Below are 20,553 nucleotides of genomic sequence, written 5' to 3'. Positions count from 1 at the left end.
TAGTACCTGATATGTAGTTTCTCCATCCTCACCCTCCTCCCATTCTCCAGCCTCAAGTAGGCCCTGATATCTGCTGTTCCCTTTTTTGTGTCCACGTGTACTTAAGTAAGAACATGTCATATTTGGTTCTCTGTGTGAGTTTGCTTAGGATAATGGCCTCCAGCTCCATCATGTTGTTGCAAAGGACATGATCTCATTCTTTTTTATGGTTGCATAGCATTCCATGGTGTATATATACCACATTTTCTTTAGCCTACCATTGATGAGCATTTAGGTTGATTCTGTGTATTTGCTATTGTGAATAGTGCTACAATGAACATAGTCATGTGTGTGTGTTTAAGGTAGAATGATTTGTATTCCTTTGGGCATATACTCTATAATGGGATTGCTGGGTCAAATGGTAATTCTGTTTTAAGTTCTCTGTTTTAGGTTTTTAAAAATGTTGTCTTTTTCTTATTTGTAGGAATGCTGGCTGCAATGCCAATAATTTATTGATGTATGATGAATCATCCCAAGATTTAGTGGCTGAAAACAACAACAATCATATTTTATTCTCTCTCATGAGTCCAAGGGTTTATTGGGCTCAGCTGGGTAGTTCTCAGTTTGGGTCTCTTATTAGACTGCAGTCAGATGGTGACTGGGATTTCCTTTTTTTTTTTTTTGTTTTGAGATGGAGTCTCGCTCTGTCGCACAGGCTGGAGTGTAGTGGCGCAATCTCGGCTCACTGCAAGCTCTGCCTCGCGGGTTCATGCCATTCTCCTGCCTCAGTCTCCAGGGTAGCTGGGACTACAACCGCTCACCACCAAGCCTGGCTAATTTTTTTTTTTTTTGTATTTTTTTTTTTTTTTTTTAGTAGAGACGGGGTTTCACCGTGTTAGCCAGGATGGTCTTGATCTCCTGACCTCTTGATCTGCCTGCCTCGGTCTCCCAAAGTGCTGGGATTACAGGTGGGAGCCACCGTGCCCAGCCACGTTTTTTGACATCTCAATTTTTCCCAAGTCTGATACTTGGGCTCAAACAGCTGGGGACGAGAAGAGCTGGTGCTCCTATGGAGTCTCTCTGTAACTGAATGCAGTCTTGCCCTTGTGGTGTCTCTAGCATTGAGCATCAGGGAAGCTGGGCTTCTTTCCTGGTGTCTTAGGGTTCCAAAAGGCACGTATCCTAAGAGAGTGATCCAGGTTGAATAAACATTTATAATTTAGCCTTGGAAGTCACGTAGCATCACTCACACCATTCAATATTAGTCAAGGCAGCCACAAAGGCCCTCCCAGTTTTAAGAGAGAAAAACAGACTTTACCTCTTGATGTAGGAGTGGAAACTATTTGGAAGACCATGTGGGACTAGACATATTGTTGTGGCCATTTTTTGAAAATATGATATACTACAGTATGCCCTCTGGGCACAACAATTCACATCCCTCTCATATACAAGATATGCTTACCTCCTTCTCAAAGACCCCCTCAATGTCTCATCTTGTTATGACTAACTCAAGATCTCATTATCTAAATCTGGTCCAGATGTGGATAAGACTCCTCAGCACCTCTCCTTGAATACCACTGTCCTCCATCTGAGCACCTGTGAACTAAAGTTGTCTGCCCCACACATTCCTAATGTATGAAACAGTCATAGACTGGCTGCAGTGAGAACTCCTGTTTAAAATGGGGGGAAGGTGGAGATACACAGTAGTCACTGGTCTGAAATCTAGCTGAGCACATGTAGGGCTCAGTTCTAATTCCCCGGAATGATTCTCTGTGGCTTTGGGTTCTGTCCTCTGGGCTCTTTTTTCCTTCTTCTGGATTATCATTCTAATTAATGCAGCAAGTGTTTGAGGCTGAGTAGTTTTCTCAACCTTCTTTCTGTCCATAGATGTTTGAAAGTCCCTAAACTTCTTTTCACTGTGTATTGGTCCATTTTAGTCCAAGCTGTTACAATTCCTTTAAAAAACTATGAATTTCTTACAGGTTAATTTAGAATCCACTACATTATGCCAAAAAAAAAAACAAACCTCAAAAACTTCCAATTATTTTGAGATAAGTTCTCCTCTATTGTGGGCTTCCTGTAAGGCTGATATAATGCCTAGGCTCCCTATAAAACTGAACTCTTTATAGGGAAACTAAGATTCTGAGAATCCTTATTTCTTAATAGAGAGGATCTAAGAAACACAGTCTTAAGATCTTTAGAGGGCTATTTCTTAGTTTGAAAGGCAAAGACTACTGTGAAAAACTACTATGAGGTCTTAACAAAGGATTTTACTGGCCACCCTCAGTTTCATCTTAAGACTATTTTCATTATCATGCCCTGGATTTGATCTCTGCCTGAAGCCATTTCTTAATTTTAGCACTGTTTGCCATCTGGAGAGGCTGGAAATGAGGAGCGATTTTATTTTTGAGCCCAACAAGTCCCAGCTCCGTTATACTTAAGAGTTTATCCTTTCCTTTATATAGTTTCTTTTCTCCTCACCTGTTTTACTACATACAGTGAGAAGAAGCCACGTAGTACCTACAACACTCTGCCTGGAAATGTCCTTAGCTATATTACCTAGTTCAATGTAATGTCATTATTATATTACCTAGTTTCTATTTTCAGTGGAACCACAGGTGAGAGTGTTACTAAACTTTGCATCACTGCATAATAACAGACTCCTGTCCTCCAGCTGTCCAAAACATTTTCCTCACTTCTTACAAGCTTTTGCCAACAGCATACTCAAGACCCTTTAGACTTCTATAACAGTTCCTAGGCTCATTCAGCTTCTGCCCAACTCCACATCCCTAAGCCACTGTCACGTATTTTAGGTCTTGTTATGGCACACCCCACTTCTACGTGCCAGACTTCCTGGTTCTTCATTGCTGAATAACACACTATCCCCCTCCCCATGTGGTAGTTTAGAATAATAACATTCATATATTTTGCTTATATGCATTTTGAGTAAGGCTTAACAGAGAAGGCTTTTTGCTCTCCCATATGGCATCAGCAGGGGTGACTCAACTACGGGCAGAAACAGTTGCTTCCAAGATGACTCGCTTACATGGCTGGAAAGTTGGAGCTCACTGTCAGCTGGGTAGAGCGATGGAGGTTGCCATTCCTATGCACATGGGCTTCTCCATATGGCTTATATTTCCTCACATTATTGTGGTTTGGTTCCAGGGTGAATGTCCCAAGAGAGGTAATACTATGATCTTTTATTATCTAGCCCCTGAAGTCACACAGAATCTTGTCTGCCACATTTCATTAGTCAAAATAGTCACAGAGATCCATCTAGGTTCAAGGGAGGAACATAAACTGCACCTTTTTCTTTCTTTCTTTTTTGCTCTTTTTCTTTTTCTTTTCTTTTCTTTTTTTTTTTTTGAGACAGAGTCTCGCTCTGTCACCCAGGCTGGAGTGCAGTGGCACCATCTCGGCTCACTGCAAGCTCCGCCTCCCGGGTTCACGCCATTCTCCTGCCTCAGTCTCCCGAGTAGCTGGGACTACAGACGCCCGCCACCACAGCCGGCTAATTTTTTGTATTTTTAGTAGAGACAGGGTTTCACTGTCTTAGCCAGGATGGTGTCGATCTCCTGACCTTGTGATCCACCCGCCTTGGCCTCCTAAAGTGCTGGGATTTCAGGCGTGAGCCACAGCACCTGGCCAAACTGCACCTTTTTCAAATCAGGCAGTGGCAAGGTTTTGAATGAGTACATGGATAGGAAATATTGTCACAACCATCTTTGGAAAATATAATACGTCAGGCTTTCTTTTCACACAGCTAATTATATTTTATAGTTAATAAAGTTCTTAATTTTAATGAAGTTCAAATTATTAATCTTTTCTTTTGCAGTTAGTTCTTTGTGTATGCTGTTTAAGAAAGCTGTGCCTACCTTAAAGTTACATTATCATACCTAATCCTCATCATCCTGTAAGGTAGGTACTCTTGGTATTATAGGTCTCAGTTTTGCTAGAAGAGGAAATTGAAGCACAGAGAAATTAAACACTTGATCAAGACCTGACTCCAAGGTCTGTGTTTTTGCCTCTTACTGCACCCTGACTCCCTTGGTTTTTTAACCTTAGAGTGAACCCCAGTTCCTGTTGGACCTATTCCTATGAGGCCTGGCATCCCTGGGACCATCTCAGAACTGATTTTCCCTCTGAAAGCCTGTTTGTCTGTCTATATTTTCTTTCCACTCCTCTGGAACAAATACCTGATGAAAAACAAACTCTTTCAAGTTTCTAGATGACCTTGTAAGAAGCCATAAAAGAGAAGGCAGCTTCTGAGATACAGATAACTTAAACTAGGTACAAACTCAAAGGGTTTTTGTTTTGCAATGTTGCTGTTGTTGTCGTTGTTACTGTTTTTTGGTCTCCACACAGAAACATAGGGTAAGAAAAAGGGAACTCATGGTTATAGTCTAAATGGCCCTAAAAGTGGGTTCCATTTTTAGTATTGAGTATAAATAGCTACACAGTTTTAAGCATAACCATTAGCGTGACTGTAAAACTACCTGTTCCAGTACTCCACCAGGTTGTTGTGAGGATAAAATGAGCCAATGGGCAGAAGTCAACTCCAAGGGCATGACTGTAATAATGCTTCTTTCACCTTGCTAAAAACATCACAGCCCCGCCAGGAGGCAGGTCAGCAGACAGCGTGGAGAACAGAGCCATTTGCTCGCCAGGGCATAGATTAGGAAAACTTTGTGGTCCAAATAATGTCATCATCCATAAACACCTATATTTTTATCTAAATTGCATTGCCAGGCATTTGGAAACCTGACAACTTTTTGCAGCTGTTCCTTTCCTCCCATGAATGACTAGGTAATTTAAGTTAAATGACTCATTAGGAAAGGGAAGACGCAACTCAGGACTGTGCTGGTTCATTTCACAGATTTTTTTGTTCACATAGATAAGAGGTGAGAAGTAGGATGGGGTTTTACAATTTGACTGCCTTTTGGCAGTTCAGAAAAATTTCAGTCCTGAATTATTTATGACATATAATGAGGCAAATAAGTTATTTTGGCTTCTTGATTTACTTAAAGTGACAACATAATACAATTATTGTATTTACTCTCTAGTTGGTAAATGGCAAACTTGAAAAGTTCCTGACATCAAAAGAAAGTATCAGCTCTAATCAAGGCCAAATTGAAAAGTGGCTCATAGTTATTGAGAGCTATGTGCCAGGCACTTTTCTAAGGGCTATACAGTATTAGCCCATTCAATTCTCATGGCAGCTCCATGTGCTAGATATGATAATTTCCCATATTCCATGGATATGGAAAATGAGGGCCACAGAGATGTGGGGATCCAGAATTTCCACCAGTGGAATTGGATGCCAGAGCCTACCCTTGGAATCTTATGTTATACCATCTTTCCAGAAAATATAGGATTAAATGCTAAAATAGGATTAAATGCTAAAACTGATCTTAAAAAGTAAGCCTAGAGATGGCTTACTCACGGCTGAAAGAGTTAAATAGGAAAAAAACCCTCAGGTTCTAGAGCTGGGGAGGATGGATGGTTCTTAGTGTCCGAAAGGAAGGGTTGGAGAACCAATCACTTCTGCAAAGAGAGAAAAGCCAGTTCCAAATTTCTTCCAATCCAAAAGATGCTCTTTCCCCGCCCCAAATCAGGGTAGGTGTAATAAATTTCCTCCTGCTGACACTGCAAGAGCAAATCCAGTAAAGTGATTGTGGGAAAAATGGTAGTTGTGCAAGCATTTCACAAGGATTGTTTTTCATTGGAGGATAACAATCCTCCTTAGGCATTCAGTCAGTGAAGATGTTGAGATACTTCAGATGGAGAGAAGTTCTACACAATAACATTAAAAGCCGTGATACAAGGGTGTTACCACAGCAAGGCTAACAAGCTGGAACCTGAATGGCAATGGGAGCTGAAAAGGGAATAGCAAATGATATACACCAAAGCATTTGTTTAAAGGGGCATGAAGATAAGCCTTCAACCACATCAGGTGAAAGATTTTTTCCATTCATTAGTGTGGAAAACTTGGAATGAACATCAGAACTGAACAGTACGGTAGTTATGGCGGATATATATGTAGTTCCATTAATATCCCCTCTGAGCACTTATTTCCTGCCAGACTTGCAACTGCCAGAATTTGCAACCCTTTTGCCTAAGCCCTAGGACTTTCTTGGACATGCAAAGGTGCTAGAGAATTCACTGCAACCATCACTGCCCCACCACCTCTCTAACACAGCACATACCCATTGTCCAGTAGCCTCCAACCAATGGCTGGTAGGAGGTGGCAGATATGTATTCTAGCTCCCTTGCCTCTCACCAGGAAACTCAGATGTGCTCTTCACTGTCCCCCATAGGTCCCTGCAGGATTCATCTCTAGTTAGACCTAGTGGCAACTTGCTTGGAAATAGTCATTTATTGGTTTCCTATGTCACTTCCCTACTCCCCTACCGGCATTTCTTGGGATAACCTGCCCCATTAAGCCAGCTGTCTCTGTGTCTACTTAAATTAGGGCTTAGTAAATGATATGTAATTCTTATTCCATATTATGCATTTAGTCCTAATTAGGTAGTCCAGGTGTTGTTCCTGCCAGCTAATACCTGAATTGAATGGACTGAACAATGTCCTACCAATTCTTGTGCTTGGCATTGGGACAGGTCAGGTTGGTAAGCTGGTGTCTTCTGATACAGGCTGTTCTGTCTGGGTTGCCTCACCTTACACAGCTAACCAAATGTTTCATAGCACTTAATTTAATTTTTCCCAATCATGAAGAAATGTTGCCGGAATTATTTAATCAGTTTGACTGTCAGCTCCAAGACAGCAAGAAACGTGTTCATCTTCTTCATAGCTATGATAGCCCAGTTACCAGAAAAGAAGGCCAGCACATATTTAAAATATATTAATGAATGAATTTTAACAAAAGAGTAATTTTTAAACGGTACACTGGCAACCCATTTGATGTAATTTATTAAACTGAGCTTCTTAATAAAGAAGCCTGAGAAAGATGTATGTTTATCAAAGACAATGTGTGTCATTAGACTAGGTAATATGTACGAAAGCTATTAGCAAGATATGAGAGCCAAATATAAAATTTTAAGCCCCCCAACCAACTAATGGACTCCTCTCTTGGCCAAGGGCATTCCAAAGTAAACCTGAAAAATGAGTTGAGGTCATGTTAGGAAGGGGAGTTAGACATGCCCCATTATACTCACCTCCCTTTGGAATTCAAGCACAACTGACCACCAGAATTAACGTTGAAACAGAGATCTTAAGACTACAAAACGGACCTTTGTAGCAATAAGATACCAAATTCCAACCTGACTCTAGTAGAGCATCGCATGACAGATAGCAGGCTCTGAAAGAAATGTTTTCCCCCAAAATATATTTATTTGACATATTTCGAAATGGTCCTGCAAAGGTGTCTCTTATAAGGAAAACCTATAACTGTATCTTTTTTCTTTTTTTTTTTTTTTTTGAGACAGAGTCTCGCTCTGTCGCCTGGGCTGGAGTGCAGTGGCATGATCTCAGCTCACTGCAAGCTCCGCCTCCCAGGTTCACGCCATTCTCCTGCCTCAGCCTCCCGAGTAGCTGGGACTACAGGCGCCCGCCACCACGCCCAGCTAATTTTTTTGTATTTTTAGTAGAGACAGGGTTTCACCGTGTTAGCCAGGCTGGTCTCGATCTCCTGACCTGGTGATCCCCCCCGCCTCGGCTTCCCAAAGTGCTGGGATTACAGGGGTGAGCCACTACTCCCGGCCCTATAACTGTATCTATATCTATAGATTTAAATGTTTGAAAGATACTATTTCACACTACTTCTCTCCTGAATCAGGGAAAAGACCTGGAAAAAGAAGGGGATTCTGGCAACTTTTAGGTCTGATGAGAGCTCTGAAGCGTGCTACCTGGAGGCTTCATCTGTATGATAAAACCTTGGTCTCCACAACTCCTTATCTTAACCCAGACACTTCTTTCTATTGAGTCCAGGTCTTTAGATAATAACTCTTTCAACCAAATGCCAATCAGAAAAATCTTTGAATCCACTTATGACCTGGATTCCCCCATCCCCCAATCTGCCACCAATTCAAGCTGTCCCACCTTTCTGGCCTGAACCAATGCACATCTTATATGTATCGATTAATTTTATGTCTCCCTAAAAAATGTATAAAACCACACTGTAGCCAGACCACCTTGGGTACATGTTTTCTGCACCTCCTGGGGCTGTGCCATGGTCCTCACCTTTGGCTCAGAAGAAATCTCTTCAAATATTTTACAGAGTTCACTCTTCATCAGCAGGTAGTCGGCAATTACTATTGTTGGAACTACAATTAATGAATATGTGCTAATTGCCATATCATGTGTGCTCTTTTGAAAGACAGCATAGGTTTTGGTGTGAGACAGACATGGGTTCAGATTTCAACTGTGCCGTTTGCTAGCTGTGTATCTTGAGCAAATTTTCTGGCATAACAGAGTCCCAGATTTCTCATCTGTAAATTGGTCAATGCTACATTTCATCAAATCAAGTACACCATTACTTATAACACAAACCATTATTTTATGCACCATGAAGAAGAAAGGGTGGCTAATTAAACTATGATAATATGCTTTCTTATCACATGCATTGTAAGAGATCCTTAATTCAGAAGTGTTAAAATATAAACAAATGTGTATCTTAGAGTCCATAAAACATAGAACAATAATTACCTTAATAGGTTATTCTTGTGTAGATTAAGATGGAAATAATGTATGTAAAGCATGTATAGAAAGTAACAAATATTACATTTCTTTTTCCTTTTATCTCCTTAGTTAAAAATTTAAATGTTTGAAAGATACTATTGTCACACTACTTAACCAAATAGATAAAAAGAAGTGTAAGAATACTACGAAAGTTGGTTGTTTGGAAAAGACAAAAGCTGTGCAAACAATTGAACCTTGAAGTGTAAGATAATTAATGAGGCAAAAACATAGGAGAAAAGAGCATTACACTCTTAAATGAGGAGAGAATCATACCTTAAACAGAATGAAAACAATGCAGATTAAAAAAGAAGTGTGCTTTTCAATTATGAAGACACTGGAAAATTAGCGAGTTGTTAAATAGAAACATCATACAGTTTAGGTTCCTGTACATTTTTCAGGAGTCTGAGCCAACTAATCGGAGCGGTGGTGTAATGAAGAAAAGAAGAAAGATAAGGGAGTAAAATGTGAGAAGCATTCTCCTTAAAGTCAGAATCAAAATAAAGATGCCACTGTTACTACTTTTAATCTACTCAACATTGTACTAGTGATCATAGCCAGAACAACACAGCAAAATTAGGTAAGCTATAAGGATTGGAAAAGAAAAAATAAAACTATAATTATTTGCAAGTAACATGATTAACTTTATAGAAATACAAATGACAACATAAAAATAAATTCTATTTCTATTCCAGCGACAGTTTAAAAAATAGTAAAAATACTTTTTTTTTTTTTTTTTTTTGAGACAGAGTTTTACTCTGTCGCCCAGGCTGGAGTGCAGTGGCACGATCTTGGCTCACTGCAACCTCTGCCTCCTGAGTTCAAGCAATTCTCCTGCCTCAGCCTCTGGAGTAGCTGAAATTACAGGTATGCACCACCATGACTGGCTCATTTTTAAAATTTTTTATTTTTAGTAAAGATGGGGTTTCACCATGTTGGCCAGGCTGGTCTCGAACTCCTGGCCTCAAGTGATCTGCCTGCCTCGGCCTCCCAAAGTGCTGGGATTACAGGTATGAGCCACCCCACCTGGTGGTTAAAATACATTTTAAAAAAGAATTTACAATAGCCACAGAAAGAAAATTAAGGAACTTATGAATAAATCTAACAAAGCTGAGCAAATCCCTTAGAGATGAAAACTATAAAAACGGATTCAAAAAACCTAAAAGAAGACCTAAGTAAATGAGAGATTTATAATATTTGTGGAAAGGAACATATAATACTGTAAAGATTTCAGATTTCCCCACATTTGATCTGTATAAAACTCCAATTCCAATCAAAATTCCTATAGGCTTTTTACAAACATTGATAACCTTATCCTAAAACTTAAATGAATGAACAAATTTCCATGAATAGTTAAGATACTCTGGAAGAACAAAAAGTGTGGAAAATTTCCATCGTAGATATGAAAACATATAAAGCTACAGTTATACAAGCATGTGGTGCTGGCACAAAAGAGATCAGTGGAACAGAATGGAAAGCTTGAGTACAGACAACACAAACATGGAAACTCGATATGTGGCTGTTGTAACAAGGAAGACAGATCAGTGGGCAAAAGGGTATTTCATCAATGGTACAATTGGTTTTTTAATTGGATAATTGTTTTTTCATGTGGGAAAAAGTGAAAATTGAATCTCTTTCATAACAAACACAAAATCAGTTCCTGATACATTAGAGACCAAACTGTGAAAAGTAAAACTTAAAAAAAATTAGAAGAGAATATAAGAAAGTATCTTAAAGATTCAGAATAGGAAAAATGTAAATAAGACACAAAATAAGATTAGTAAATAAGATACAAAAAACACACCTCAAAAACACAAGAAAAAAATCATGAATTGGTTGTAGTATAAAATTTTTCTTCAAGATACCAAGAAGCAAAAAGTAAAAAGAAAGATAGAAACTGAAAGAATATATTTGAAACACAAATGTATCTGACAAAGGATTAGCATTTAAATTAATAACAATGAACTCTTCTGAATAAACCTAAAAAGGACAAAATCTACGTATAAAATGGGCAAAAGGGCTGGGTGTGGTGGCTCATGCCTGTAATCCTAGCACTTTGGGAGGCTGAGATGGGCAGATCACCTGAGACCAGCAGTTCAAGACCAGCCTGGCCAACATGGCAAAACCCCATTTCTACAAAAAATACAAAAAAATTAGCTGGACATGGTGGCATGTGCCTGTAATCCCAGCTACTTGGGAGGCTGAGGCAGGAGAATCACTTGAACCCAGGAGGCAGAGGTCTCAGTGAGCCGAGATCACACCACTGCATTCAGCCTGGCTGACAGAGTGAGACTCTGTCTCAATAAAATAATAAAATAAAATAAAATAAAATAAAATAAAATAAAATAGAATAAAATAAAATGGACAAAAGACTTGAAGAGGCATTTCAGAAGAAGAAATATATATGGCCAGTAAACATATGAAAAGATACTCAACCTCAATACTAGCCAAGGAAATACGATTTAAAACCACGTTGGTGAATTGACTGTACGAATGATCCCGACTTTTCATACCTCCCTGTGCCTAAACTCTGGTAGTTCCTTCCTTCACTAACTGTAGACTTGACCAAATCCAACATGATAATGGCAAACTTATTGCAAGCAGATCTTGTACAAGCACTTTATGTGTTTCTGCTCTTTCTTTTGCTCTTCTGCCTTAGAATGAGAACAAGTCTGTACTGTCTGTCCTTCTGGAGAATGAGAGACCCATGGAACAGAGCTCAAACATGAGGCCATCCTAGACCAGCCAGCCCATTGCTAACCTGACAACTCTCTGTAAGTCATGAGTGGCTCAGGTGAGATCAGCAGAGCCTGGCCCAGATGAGCAGAACTGTGGATCATACCCCAGGCCAATGAGAAATATTAAATGGTTGTTTAAGCCACTAAGTTGTGGGGTAGTTAATATGTAACAGTGACTAACTGATACAGATACTATTTTACACCCACTAGACTGGCAAAATTAAGAAGTCTGACAACACCAAGAGTCAGTGAAGACATAAAACAGTGGAAACTCCTAACACACTTGTAGTACAAACTGACACAACCACTTAGGAAAATAATTTACCATTCACTACCTTATAAGATCAAAACGCCTCATGGCCTAGCAGTTTTATTCCTCTGTGTGTGTGTGGGCACATGTGTATCTTTAAAAATGCATATTCCGTAGCTCACACCTGTAATCCCAGCACTTTGGGAGGCTGAGGCGGGCAGGTCATGAGGTCAGGAGATGGAGACCATCCTGGCTAACACGGTGAAACCCCATCTCCACTAAAAATACAAAAAAATTAGATGGGCATGGTGTGGGCACCTGTAGTCCCAGCTACTCGGGAGGCTGAGGCAGGAGAATGGCGTGAACCCAGGAGGCGAAGCTCGCAGTGAGCCGAGATCGCGCCACTGCACTCCAGCCTGGGCGATAGAACGAGACTCCATCTCAAAATAAATAAATAAATAAATGCATATTCCACGTATATATGTATCTGTACATATATATGTATCTGTACATATACGTATCTGTACATATATAGGTGTACATATACGTATCTGTACATATATAGGTGTACATATACGTATCTGTACATATATAGGTGTATATATGTATCTGCACGTGTGTGTATGCGTATCTGTACATATGTGTGTATACGTATCTGTACATATATGTGTGTATATATGTAGCTGTACATATATGTGTGTATATACGTAGCTGTACATATATGTGTGTATATATGTATCTGTACATATATGTGTATGTATCTGTACATATGTGTGTATATGCATCTGTACACATATGTGTGTATATGTATCTGAACACATATGTGTATATATGTATCTGTACACATATGTGTGTATATATGTATATGTACACATTGTGTGTATATGTATATGTACACATTGTGTATATATGTATATGTACTATATGTGTGTATATATGTATATTACATATATGTGTGTATATGTATATTACATATATGTGTGTATATATGTATATGTACGTGTGTGTATATATGTATATGTACATATGTGTATATATGTATATGTACATATGTGTGTGTATGTATATGTACATATGTGTGTGTATGTATATGTACATATATGTGTGTGTATATGTATCTGTACATATATATGTGTGTGTATATATATATATATGAATGCAGTGCTGCTGGACTCCTATTAACTTCAGTAGGGATGGCACCAGTTTTGAGAGGCTGAAGAAGAGACGCGGAGCCAGTGAACAAGACATAAAGTTTTATGAGACTGGCAAACTGCCTACAGTGCTAATGAAGCACCTAGACATAGGGTTTTATTAGGGGGAACTTACATATAGGGATGGTCCAGTGGCATTGTGCTAGACAGAACTGCAACCACTTGTAAAAGCATGCAGTTTATAAAGTGTCTTAGCATCCTCCCCGCCAGCAACCTCCACGTGGCAACCCCCATTTCTTCAGCTAAATTATCACTGTCAGGTGCATCTGCCATACAGGGTATGTTTAAGTTATTGCTGTCAGGTGTACCTATCATACAACTGTTCATAACAACACTGTTTATAGAAGCACAAAATGCACACAATCCATGTGTCTCATATCATGAAGGATAAATAATTTGTAGTAGTTACATAAAATGGAATAGTGAAGGTGAATAAACTAAAGAAAAATGTTTCAATGCAGGTTAATCTTACAAACATAATGTTGAGTGAAAAAGCAAGTGGCAGAAGAATACAAGCAGTAGGATGCTATCTACATAAAGTTCAAAAGGTACAAAACTAAATACAGCATTTAAAAATACATGCAAATGTTGTAAAATTATAACAAAAATATTATCACAAAATTCAGTGTGGTGAATACATTGGGAGAAGTTAGAGAGACTGCAAAAGTTTTGGTGGGCTGGACGCAGTGTCTCATGCCTGTAATCCCAGCACTTTGGGAAGCTGAATCAGGAGGAGTGCTTGAGGCCAGGAGTTTGAGACCAGCCTGGCCAACATAGTGAGACCCTGTCTCTATTTTTTTTTAAAAAAAGGTTTGGAAATATTCTGCTTCTTCGGCTGGGTTAGTAGGTACATGTATATTCATTTTATTATTCTTTATCTTTTATATGCTATATATTCATACCAAAGAATCTATTTATCTGCCTGAGGATGTATTCTTTTGAAATATTTTTTGAAAGCAAAAAGAAAGGGAGAGTTGGAAGCATATCTCTATTGCTGTGTCCTCATCATTGCTGTCAAGTATATAGGGCAGACTCCTGCGGATCTTGCTAACTCTCTATGTCTTTGATATTCTCACCAGAGAACGAGCATAGGCGCGTGCTTTTGTCCTGCTGTGGTTTTTTCCCCTCAAAATCAAGTGTCTAAAATCATTTTAAGCACATGAGCTTTTATTGTGACTCTGTATGATGCTTTCTGAGCACATGAGTAGGGTGCTGCTTCCTGTACTGACACTGATGTGGAAAAATGGGTAATCACTTACTAGCTGGGAGGATGAATGTAAAGAGACAATGTGTATCACACACAGGAGAGGTACAACTCTCCCAAGTGTCCAGGTTACTTCCTGAGGTAGGGGAGTCCAGCTTTTTCAGAGGTTAGGGTTGTTTTTAACTTGCAATCTATTGATTGGTATCTATCCTAAGCCTTGGACTCTACTGGATAATTAGGGTACAAGCGCATGTAAGTACATGCCCAAGCTAATTGAAAACATATGTCCACACAGAAACTTGTACACAAATGTTCATAGCAACATTATTCATAATAGCTAAAATATGGAAACAACATAAATGTCCATCAACTGATGAATAGACACAGAAAACATGGTTTGTCTGTTCAGTCATAAAAAGAAATGAAGTACTGATACATGCTACAGCATGCAAGAACCTCGAAAACATTGTGCTGAGTGAAAGAAGCCAGATACAAAAGGCCACAAATTGACTCCATTTATATGAAGTGAATGTCCAGAATAGGAAAACTGATAGTAATAGAAAGTCGATTAGTGATTTCCAGGTGCTGAGGGGTGGGGGATGATGGGAATAAATGCTAATGAATGCAGACTTTCTTTTTGGGGCGATGAAAATGTTGTGGAATCAGATAGTAGTGATGGTTGCACAGTTTTGTGAATATGCTGAAAACCACTGAACTGTATACTTTAAAGATTTATGGTTTGTGAATTACACTTAAAAGAAAAAGCTAATATATTCAGTTAAAAAATAAGATAGTGGTTATTTATGACGGTGGAGCTGAGTGACTGGAATAGAGAAGGAAAGGACTTTGGAGTGCTAGACATGTTCTAGTTCTTGATCCGGGTGTTGGTTATATGGCTGTGTTCATTTTGAGTTTGAGCCATGTACATAAGCTGCATTTTTGGATTTACATATTGTCACGGGTTCAACTGTGTTGCTCAAAAAGATATGTTCAAGTCCTAACCCCTAGTGCCTTAGAATGTGACCTTCTTTAGAAATGAGATCATTGCAGATATAATTAATTAAGATTAGATCACACTGGAGTAGGGTGGACCCTTAATTCAATTTGATCTGTCATCTTTATAAAAAGAGAAGAGACACTGACACACAAGGAGTACAGTCACATGAAGATGGAGTCAGAGTGGAGTTACACCACCCCAAGCCAAGGAACACCTGGGGCTGCCAGAACCTGGAAGAGGCTTGGAAGATTCTCCTAGAGGATTCAAAGGGAGCATGACCCTGCCAAGACCATGATTTTAGACTTCTATTCTCCAAAACTGTGATATAATAAATTTGTTTTAAGCTACCCAGTTTGTGGTATTTTGTTACAGCAACTCTAAGAAACTAAAACCGATTTTGGGCCAGGCATGGTGCCTCATGCCTGTAATCCCAGCACTTTGGGAGGCCGAGGCAGACAGATTACCTGAGGTCAGGAGTTCGAGACCAACCTGGCCAACATGGTGAAACCTCATCTCTGTAAAAAAATACAAAAATGAGCCAGATGTGGTGGTGGGTGCCTGTAATCCCAGCTACTCAGGAGGCTGAGGCACAAGGATCACTTGGACCCGGGAGGTGGAGGTTGCAGTGAGCCGTGATTGCGCCATTGCACTCTAGCTTGGGCAAGGGCAAAACTCCATCTCAAAAAATAAAAATAAAATAAAATAAAAGAGATTTTGGTACTGGGAAGTGGAGTGCTTCTGTAACAAATACATAAAAATGTGGAAGTAGCTTTAGAATTGGATAATTGGTAGAGGTCGCAAGAATTTTGAGATCCTTGATTCAAAGGAAACGTAGATCCCCTTGAATAAATGGTGGGTAGAAATATGAATGTTAAATATGCTTCTGGTGAGAACTTAGAAAGAAATGAACATGTTATTAGATACTGGAGTAAAGGTGATCCTTCTTTTAAAATGGCAGAAAATGCATCTGAATTGATTCTGCTATTGGGTGGAAAGCAGAAGTTGTAGGGATGAATTTAGCTGAGGAGAGCTTAGGCTAAGGATATAGAGGTGAATGCTCAATGCCTACCTAGAGAAGAAAAATAAGAGGGCAACTCTCATGTAATGAAAAGGGTACCGGACTTGCAGTCAAAAGAACTGGGTTCAGGCCAGGTATGGTGGCTTATGCCCGTAATCCCAGCACTTTGGGAAGCCGAAGTGGGTAAATCACTTGAGGTCAGGAGTTCAAGACCAGCCTGGCCAACATGGTGAAACCCTGTATTTACTAAAAATACAAAAATCAGCTGGGTGTGGTGGCATGAGCCTGTAATCCCAGCTACTTGGGAGGCTGAGGCAGGAGAATCGATTGAACCCAGGAGGTGGAGGTTGCAGTGAGCCGAGATTTTGCCACTGCACTACAACCTGGGTGACAGACTGAGACTCCATCTTAACATCTCAAAAAAAAAAAAGAACTGGGTTCATATCCCACATCCAACTTCTCAGCTGTGAGACCCTGAACAAATATACTGTTTCTGATCATTACTTTCCTCGCCCACAATGAGGATGAAAACTTTCCTTGCCTTACTTTCCTCGCCCACGATGAGAATGAAAACTCTTCTCCTATGGTGATTGCAAAGATTAAATTCATTTATGCATCTATTAAATATTTATAGAACACCCGTTATGTATAGACCAGGCACTGCAGATGTAGCAAATAAGACAACACAGCCCATGGTCCTCAACCTCAAGGGATTTCTGGAAGACATATTGAATAAGAGGTGAGGAGAGTGATGAATGTTATTAAGTGAGACGTATGGAATGCAGCAGTCTGTGTGACAGAGGAGAGCATTAGTCAGGGGAAGTGACCTTTCTTCAGGGAGTTGGAAGATGGGTAAATGCCATCCTGTTGAAGACAAGGGAGGCAGGAGGCCAGGAGCGCCTTCCAAGTGGGAGAATGTAAGATGCTTCTGCGGCCTTTGCTGATGTTGGCTGACTCAGCAGTGAAGGAGTTGGTGATGAGATACGAACTAAATGTGAGTTAGGTAAGATCACATCTCAGAGACAGTTTTTTCCTGAAAATGTGCAACTTCTGAGTTTCTTCCCAAACATGAACCAAAACCCCATTTAACTTCTTTATAGATGTGAACTAAGAACCACAAAGTAGGCTGCTTTTGTACTCCCCCCCACCCCGCCCCTCCTGCCCAGAATGTGGAACACTTAGGAATACTCTGGAGTAATATGTCTTTCAAATCTCTCTGGTGTTCTGAGTGCCATATTTCCATTATGTCTGAAACTACTTCACAAAATCTGAATAACATAATTAGTATTTGTCAAACATAATTTCTTAAGAGTCTTCAGATTCTTTGTGGTAATTAAAATCACTGCAATATCTGAAAAGGTATAAGATATCTAGGTTGTTGGATACTATTTGTATACTGCCATTCATCAAAGCCTATCATTAAGCTAAATAATGGGTAGGCACTATAGCTAAAAAATTAAAAAAATTAAAAAATTAAAACTGCAATTGCCATTATTAGGGATAGTGTAGATTTTGCACTTAAATCAAAAATGTTTTTAAAAGTATTACTTGGTAAACCCCAGGTACAACCAAATATATTCTTTTTTTTTGGCGGGGGGGTGGGGACAGGGTCTCAATTCATCACCCAGTCTGGAGTACAGTGGTGCTATCTCGGCTTACTGCAGCCTCGATTTACCAGGCTCAAGCAATCCTCCCACCTCAGCCTCCTGAGTAGATGGGACTACAGGTGCTCAACACACTTGGCCAACTTTTTGTATTTTTAGTAGAGACAGGGTTTCATCATGTTGCCCAGGTTAGTCTCGAACTCCTGGGCTCAAGTGAACTGCCTGCCTTGGCCTCCTAAAGTGTTGGGATTACAGGCGTGACCCACTGCGCCCAGCCTCAGATATATTCTGCTATTTTCCATTGTGCTGTCCCATATGGCAGCCACTAGCCACATGTAGTTACTTACGTTTAGATTTGAATTAATTAAAACTAAATAAAATGTAGCATTCAGTTCCTCATTCTCATGAGTCACATTTCAAATGTTCAATAGCCACACATGGCTGGTGGCTACATATTAGCGCAGATAAGGAACATTTTGTCATCACAAAAAGTTCTTTAGCACAGAACTGCTTTAAAGGTCCAGCTAGCAGAAAGAGCTATGGTGCACCCTGGCTAAAGTTTTGATTGAAATGGGTTTTCCTTTATTCCAATTTCTGTCTAGGGGAGCACCAAGAGTATTTAAAACTACTTCTAGAAATATGTCTTTTAAAATGTAGGTATGCAGTTAATGAACAAGGCTGTTTCTCTTGGCATTAGTATAAGAATTAATATTGATGTCTGCTCTAAGAGAACGGTTCATGTTTTACAGTCATTAAAATCATGTTTTTGGAGACCATTTAATGACATGAGGAAGTGCTAATGCTATAATATTAGTTCAAAAAAACCCCACAGACACAATAGGTTACCAAAATATACTCAACATGGTACTTTTTTAGCAATTAACTTGTGGTGATTTTTCTATTTTTCCGTAATTTTTAAAAGAGCTTGTATTTAGTTAACAGAGGAAAAATATTTTTTAAAATGTAGATGTTTGAGGTTTGGAGGAGATAGATAAGTAAAATCCAAAGCACATAACAGATCACTGGGGGGCCTCCTTTTCTGTTTTAATGGGTAACCAAAAGGTTGGTGGCATTGAAAGCACTTGGGGCTGGGCGCAGTGGCGCACTCCTGTAATCCCAGCACTCTGGGAGGCCAAGGCGGGTGGATCACCTGAGGTCAGCGGTTCCAGACCAGCCTGACCAACATGGCGAAACCCTGTCTTTACTAAATACAAAAAATTAGCTGGGTGTGGTGGCGCATGGCTGTAATCCCAGCTACTTGGGAGGCTGAGGCACGAGAATCGCTTGAACCCGGGAGGCGGAGGTTGCAGTGAGCCAAGATAGTGTGCCATTGCACTCCAGCCTAGGCAACAAGAGTGAAACTCCGTCTCAAAAAAAAAAAAAAAAAAAGCACTTGGTTGGCTAGCAGTTTCCATGAAGGACCTAATAAGTGTGATTCTGAAAATAAGTCTGTGGACTGGAGCTGTTGAAGAATGTGATACTAAAGCCAACCTCACTACACCAGGCCATCTGCAGACTGCAGTAAGGAACTAGGTTCAAACACAGAAAAATCAAAATGTCAGGGCATAAAAAGCAAGCTAGTTCAAAACCTCACAGCTTTATTGAATTAAAAACCAGCAAGTTATTTAAAAAGTCATTTTCTGTACTTAATTTTGATTATTTTAAAATTCACTATCTTAACTTTTTTACAGGTGATTTTGGACAGTCTGATTTTTCACTTTTTCAAGCCTTTTCTTAACATTCAGACAGTACTTACCTATCATTGTGCAGATGAATCGGCCAAATTGAAATTACAGCAATTTTATAAATGAACTCTAATCTCACATACTCTGCATTTTAGATATATTTTAATGTACAGACACATATACAACTGGGTTTATATAAAGACAAATTAAATATGTTCATGTATAAGTGCTTAAATATTAGCTTATTGTAATATATCAAACTACATAGTTCTGCTTAACCTTCTTTTCCATAACTATATTATATACATGGATGCTTTGTAGTTATCTACTGGGTCTGATAGTTCAGAATATTTTTAATTAAAGGTGGATTTAAAGGTTAAATTCCTAGTGAAAATTAGAATACTTATGAGGAAGACTGACAGTCAATCAGTGAAGCACATTTCATCTGGCTGACACCAGCAGCACTGACTTTCGGGCAGCAGAGCTGGAGAAGGCACAACTTTATGCAGTGAAGGAGAAGTGTGGAGGGGTGAGGGATGGAGACACTTCTTGAGGGTAGGCAGGGAAAGGACTGGAAGAAAGTGAGTTAAACAATATGAAAAAGCACTAAAAGCAAATGTTATCCCTTTTGCAGTGTTGCCCAACACCCTGATGAATGCAAACCCCTGTCACAATCCTAAAAATCATCTTGCCTTGGAGCATCTGTTAGGCTGCATGGAAAGTGCTACAGACCAGACAAAGAGCCCTTACCATCCATTGAGAACCTGCCAAGTCACCTTCAGGTCATTAGATGATCAAATAACTTAAAGTTTTCATTTGAATCTCCCGGTGGAGACAGTGTTTGATGCATTTCACAATATTCTGCATTTTCCCACAATTTAGATACCAACTGCTTAAGAAAGGTCCAGGAACAGATTTCCCCAAATGGCGTTTTCATCTACTATTTTGTACCTTCATGGCCAGGACCAAACTCCTTATCACCTCTGACAGTCCTCAGCTACAGGAGCAAGAATTAAAACAAACTGCACTAAGTTTGCCAATGTCAATTTTGAATACACAGCTTTGCTGGGAAAATTGGAGCTTATCTTACCATTATGTTTCCAACTGAGATATTAAGTTAAGGCTCATTAGAGAAAGAGGCACCATTTGTTTGTTCTTTACTGCCCCGAGACTTGC

The 20,553-nt window shown here is 39.5% G+C and overlaps 1 long non-coding RNA gene across 1 annotated transcript; it reads left to right on the top strand.

The window, feature by feature from the left end:
• Positions 1-3,817: 3,817 nt before the first annotated feature.
• LOC129532898 (uncharacterized) lies at positions 3,818-15,282 on the top strand. The gene is made up of 6 exons (XR_008678810.2): positions 3,818-3,897; positions 5,708-5,932; positions 9,072-9,250; positions 11,330-11,444; positions 13,331-13,417; positions 15,202-15,282. It is a non-coding gene; the product is annotated as an uncharacterized lncRNA (long non-coding RNA).
• Positions 15,283-20,553: the final 5,271 nt, after the last annotated feature.

The sequence above is a fragment of the Gorilla gorilla genome, chromosome 3 (genome assembly GCF_029281585.2).
Source record: "Gorilla gorilla gorilla isolate KB3781 chromosome 3, NHGRI_mGorGor1-v2.1_pri, whole genome shotgun sequence".
Lineage (NCBI taxonomy): Eukaryota > Metazoa > Chordata > Mammalia > Primates > Hominidae > Gorilla > Gorilla gorilla.
Note: the sequence above shows the minus strand (reverse complement) of the source record. Positions and strands in the feature narration are given on the sequence as shown.